Below are 6,000 nucleotides of genomic sequence, written 5' to 3'. Positions count from 1 at the left end.
CTGGGCCCGCTCATGCTTCTGTGGTCACTAATGGACTTGGTCATGGGCCATGATATCTAAAATGGTCTTATTCTCACATCTGATGTTTTTCTCTCTACTAGAATGGCTAATGAAGGTGGCTATACCATGTCTCTCCTCATCCAACAGTCTAGGGAGAGTTTGTTCACATGGCAGCAGATGGTAGGAGTTCCAAGAACTTAATAAAAATTGCAAGTCCTCTTGAAGTCTAGATTCAGAGGTGCAATTGCATTTTTGACTCATTTATTTTATCAAAACCAGTCTGAAGACAAACTTGTATTCAATATGTGGAAAAAAGGAATCCCCCCTCCCATGTTTTGATGGAAGGATTATGAATTATTGTGGTCATTTTTGAAATTCACTACAGATGATAAAGCATCCCGAAGGTCACAAGAGACTAAGCTACAGTGAAATCTGAAATCTCCTTTCTGTGACATTAGCAACATCATTAATATCGTAATCCTTTTTCTGCCTGGGATCTGAATCCCTTTCAAAAGCCCACGTTTATTTAGGTCAAATAATTAAAATGAAGGCAACTAACTTAAATTTAATCACTTAAAATTTTATGTTAGACAGCCGTAATAAACACAAGTAGATAAACACAATAACAGTTTAATGAAAAATAGCTGTGTTCTCTAAACAAAAAAAATAGTAAGAATATCAGTAGTGAGTCACATTTTTACACATCTCTGTATATTAGGTTTAATTTAAAAATAGTTGGATTATCAAATTAAAAAAAAAACCTTACATGCTAGTTACTAGCTTTACTTCTTGTAAAATGTTTTCCTTTCAGTTATCTCAATTGCCCAACCCCTTAGCCTCTGTCTACCTGGGGAGGCTAGACAGAATTGAAAATCTAAGCAAAAATCCTACTCTGGTTATAGAAAGCTGTTTTGAGAACTGGAAATTTCAGTGGCTGCTGCCAGTGGTTTATTTTAGTTTTATTTTATGTCTTGATTCCACTCGACCTTAAGAAAATCATAGCCTGGATAATCATAGTTCATTTCTGAAGTGGGCTCAACAACAGAAAGGATTCACCATTCTCTTAGCATTCTTTTATCAGTGTAACTATCATTCGCTTTCTTCTTCTCCTTCTCCTTCTTCTTCTTCTTTTCTTTTTCTGATGTTCTGTAGCACCGTAGCATCAAATATTATAAGAACCCCTCCTCCAGAGTTCACGGGCATTATGAGACGGAATCACTGAGTTAGATGATATCTGTAAAGAGATACTGAGGATGTCATTAAAATAAACATCAAGCATTGTGAGGTAGAACATGAAATTCTAGATAAAGTGGTTTTCAGAATCAGATTTCAGTAAAACTGTGAGACTGAAGAAATGTTGTCTTGGCAACCTATGAGTTACTTTAAATTTTGCATCCTACTTTGTGTTAGAAAGTTTTCTATACTCACTAAAATCCTCCCTGATGATGCTTGGGTAGTTTTTGTAAGCAATGTTCAAGGATAGGACTATTTCAAAACCAGGAAGAATGGCTTTAAGCAAAGACAAATAGATAAGGGTGGCAAACTTCGTATCACACTGTGGAGGTCACTAACTACTCAAATAATCTTGAGTACTCCCACGCATGCAGACATGTATTCATCTAAAAAACATTTATGGAGCATCTCCTATATATCAAGCCCTGAGCCAATTATAAAGAAGAATGAAGTACATCCTTATCCTCAATAATTATACTGCCTGTAAAAGAAAGCCTACAGCTAAGTTGATGATAAAATATGAAGTAGAAATGAATATAAAGTGCCCAGGTAGCATACAAGGAAAGCAGCTAAGTATTATCTAGAGAGCTACTGGTGAATTAATGAGGCACTTATATAACATAGAAGATGGATTAAAAAAAAAAAAAACTAGTTGCAAGTAGAACTCAAGCAGTGTGAATGGCACAAACCAATGCAAAAAACCTAGAAAGTAATTTAGTCTCTTTGAGAAATTTTTCTAAAGCACAAGTTATATTGTTTTGGGGAAGATAAGAGTAGATTTAGGTAAAATATTATAAAGTCAGAATTGCTAGTGTTCAAATTATTGATTCATGTGCAAACATTGTTATCTAGTGTAGCACATGCTGTGATCCTTCTAAGTCAGATTTGAATCGTTTATCTTCTATGCCCTTCATAGGCACTTGGATTCTGTTACTTTTCATATTGCATTGTACTGTTTCATAGTATCTGTATTTTTACTTTAACCCTGAAAATAAGACTATCTTATATTTCTATCTCCTTCATGTGGAAGAATGCAAAGTACTTGTCATATTTGTTGACTGCTTTTCTATCTTCCCAAATTATCTTAATTCTTCCTATTCTTAGTCTTAAAATAGTTGTCCACTTTCTTAGTGAGCTTACTTTATTGTTCCAAGCTAGTAACACCAACTGATAACTTTGAACTAAAACAAAGAATTCACTTACATCTAAATTGGTTTCCCAGTCCCAATGGATTCAGCAAAAACTCTGAGCCTTAGAAATGTACACCAGTGGCCAAGCATCTTCACACAATGTCATTTGTACCATGGTTTGTCCAAATACAGAGAACCACATGGTCAAAGAAACCATGGATTTCACTCAAGTTGTCTATTTGAACAAATTTGTTTGTATCTACTGTTCTTTTATTATCCCCATAATCCCCATAATCAGCTAGATGTAGAGTAGTACACAGTCTTTGCTTCCAGCTTTTAAAGACTTGTGAAAATCTGAGAATCAGTAGTGACCCACTATCTGGTAATATTACTGAGCAATATGAGCTCACTACCCACAACAGATAGAAATCAACACTATAGCAATGATTTTTGCGAAAAGAAAGTCTTTATTGCCAGGCTGGCCAGCAAGGACACAGACGATGCAACTCACATCTATCTTACTAATTTAGGGTCTGGGGAAAGTTCTAAGAGGCCAGAGGACGAGGGAAAGGATTAAGAAATGTTCGTCTGGCAGAGTCTAATTGAAGGACTTCAAATTTGACCATTTACAGTAAGGCAGGTTGAGGAGGGTTTTAGCTCCTGACCTTTTGGGCCAATGGACCCCTGAGTTTGGAAAAGGTTTCAGGGTTTAGGTTCTGGTCATATCCTGGTCTTCTTGGTTCCACAGGGAGGAATCATGGGTTCTGGGTGTTGCTAAAGGTCAAAACTTTTTCTGTTGTGCATGCTTGGGCTACATGATTGGCAATTTTGACTCTGTCATTCCTACAAGGTAACTTGACATTCTGTCATCAACAGAGTAGACCCAGGTTGGGCTGCTCCTGTTATACTAAGGATACATCAAGTCTGAGAAAATATTCAGAAAATTCAATTTCTTGTGGCCATATTCAGAAAATTCATGTCTATGGAATTACATGCAAACTTATGATGAAAGAAATAGTCATAAAATAACTCATGGGAAATCTTCTGAATACCTGTTTAAATTAAGAATGAAATCCGTGATACTGGCATAAAACAAGGTCCTATGCCTGCATTGCACTGTTAATAGGATAGCCCCATGAGTGATTTAAGGCATATTTAGATGTCATGCTTCAGGCATTGCTGCTTTTTATTGACAAAAGAGATTGCATGATGGTTGTTTTTGAGAAGTTATTGCTTTCTGTGCAAGAGTCCTGCACACAGAAAAAAAGTATTGGGCTTCTGAAACTGTGAAATTGCTACTGAATATTACCTGAGGAAAATTGATGTGATATGAAAGAGTTGTGATATTGTAGGCATTCTCCCAATTGTTCATTTTATCCCTGCTAATCTCCTGGATTCCTTGCTTCCAGCTTTCTTTGAAGTTATTTTTATTTTCTCCGTTTTACACTTCAGCGAATGCTCTCCCTATGTGAGAAAAACCGAAGACCAAAGTTCATAGATGTTTACTCTCCTTTTGTCTAACACATGCATGTCAGAGTCTTATACTAAAAATAGATCTAGCAAACTGCTTGTGTTTTTTTTTTTTCTCTTATGAGTAGAAATGGTACTAGCTTGTATATGTATTTTTTCTTAATGAAAATATGCTGCTATTATGACTCCAAGAATCATTGATAACCAAACTTCGTGACATGTTTTCAGTTGATTACATTATCATCAGTATCAGTTTTCTAGGATTTAACTCAGTGGCATGCAGTTTGGTTCCTGGACACTAATGCATTTCTAGGAGCACATCTGTGACTGAGTGGTTGACTTTAAAGTCACCCTCTGCTACTCCATTTCTGTCAATGTCTCTTTCTTAGAAATATACCTAGAGAAACGTCACACATTCTGGCAGCTTGCAGTATAATATGAGATGCCTTCTAGGCATAAAATAAAAATACTAGAAGCACAGTTAAATAATTTTTAACTTCCATGTTGTGATTAGATGAATAAACCTTACAAAATGAAAAATAAACATCTATACTCATTACTTTCCTGCATCTTCCTAAATCCATGTTTCAAAGGAGATCTTTAAATTGATCTCAACAATGGAGACAACTCAGGAAGTAAATTAGTTGCTGAGATGTCAGTTATTTCAAATGTTGTAGGACGTGTTGATTTACCAAGGCATAGTAACAGTATTAGTGATTTATTGGTATATTTATTTCTTTAAAATGTGTCAACTTACACAAAATGTATAGTCACCATTATAATAAAAGATCAAGTATCATCCATCCATCAATCCTACTATTTAAGAAACATTTGAAGAGTAAGATACAGTAGCACACTTCACGGTGCTCAGGCTTTGGTAGGATGCACAAGAATACAAACAGTTACAGTGCAGAGTAGTAAGTTTAGTAAAACAAGTTAGTTCATACAAAATATTTTAGAATCATAGGGAACAAAGCCTTCAATTCTGCCTACATATGTCCAGCAATTCCTCGGAGATATGAACTATCTTCAGCTGGTTCCAAGGAATAAGTAGTACTTTGCCAAACCAATAAATGGTAGGAGGCATTTCAAAAAAACTAGAGACAGAATATGGAAATGCAAGAGTCATGAAACTGCTTGACATGTTTAGGAACCTGTGAAGTTGGTTGCTGGAGCAAACTATTCAAAAGAACTTGCAGCAAATGCTGCTGAAGAGAAAACTAAATCATGGCCTCTTTGCTATATGCAGCTGAAAGATTTCTCATTATTTTATCTAGGTAATTGTGAGGAGTTATTTATGGTTTCCACCAGAGTAATGAAAGATCACAACATAATATCAGCATTGCTTAGACTGTGCTTAACGATGGAGGGTGGTGGGGACAGAAATAGGAAAGACTGACCATGGAGCAGACATTAACAAATGAAGACATTGTTTTAGTAGTATATCAAAGAGATGCTGTAGCTTGAATAAAGGCAGAATAATTTGGAATATTAAAAGAAAAGAAGTAATCGATATTATAAGCCACATACTACACAGCTTTGAATATGCAGTGAGAAATGTCTTAATGTAGCCCTGTAAAATTGTTCAACTGAAAAATATGTATTTAAACAAGAAGTTTATAAATACTTGAAATCTACACTTTTATTTTTTAAATAAAAATACTTTAAAATATTTTAAACATAAAAACTAGTTTTATGTTATGTAAAAAAAGTCTTTCTATGTAGAACAAATTGATCCTGAATTTCTAAATGAATCTTGAATGTCCTTGGACACATTTCAGTCTCCTTGTTGAAGAAGAGTTCTTGGGTTATGCTTGTAGTGTCTCTGACACATTCACCAAAATAATACCATGAAATGTAAATTAAATCAGCCAATTTGCAATAACCTCTCATTAAAACAATGTTTAAGAGAAAATTTATGATTCAGATAACTTGAAAATTCTATACTCTTATTTCAAGATAAACTATGCAAAATATATATAATTGCAAGTAATTTTTTTAAACATGAATTTTATGGCAAAACTTTAAAAAAATGCTTGAAAATGCTTTTCCATAGGTTATTTTGTCATTTATTTTCCATTAAACGTGAATGAGCAGCAATATGAAATAGTGCTTTCGACAACCTAGATGATTGCCTTAGGAGATAGTAATAATCTGATCAGCATTA

At 34.6% G+C, this 6,000-nt stretch overlaps 1 long non-coding RNA gene across 2 annotated transcripts in view; it reads right to left on the bottom strand.

Annotated features, from left to right (window-relative positions):
* Positions 1 to 653: 653 nt before the first annotated feature.
* Positions 654 to 6,000, bottom strand: part of LOC117083669 — a 68,913-nt gene continuing 63,566 nt past the window's right edge. For both annotated transcript variants that reach the window (XR_004437157.1, XR_004437158.1), the window contains 2 exons: positions 3,673 to 3,827; positions 654 to 1,234 (listed from right to left, as the gene is read on the bottom strand). This is a non-coding gene — a long non-coding RNA (uncharacterized LOC117083669). The remainder of the gene's footprint in view (positions 1,235 to 3,672; positions 3,828 to 6,000) is intronic.

This window comes from Trachypithecus francoisi, unplaced genomic scaffold, assembly GCF_009764315.1.
Source record: "Trachypithecus francoisi isolate TF-2019V2 unplaced genomic scaffold, Tfra_2.0 Lachesis_group0, whole genome shotgun sequence".
Taxonomy (NCBI): Eukaryota; Metazoa; Chordata; class Mammalia; order Primates; family Cercopithecidae; genus Trachypithecus; species Trachypithecus francoisi.
The sequence above is the reverse complement of the archived record's forward strand: the minus strand, read 5'-3'. Positions and strand labels throughout refer to the sequence as shown.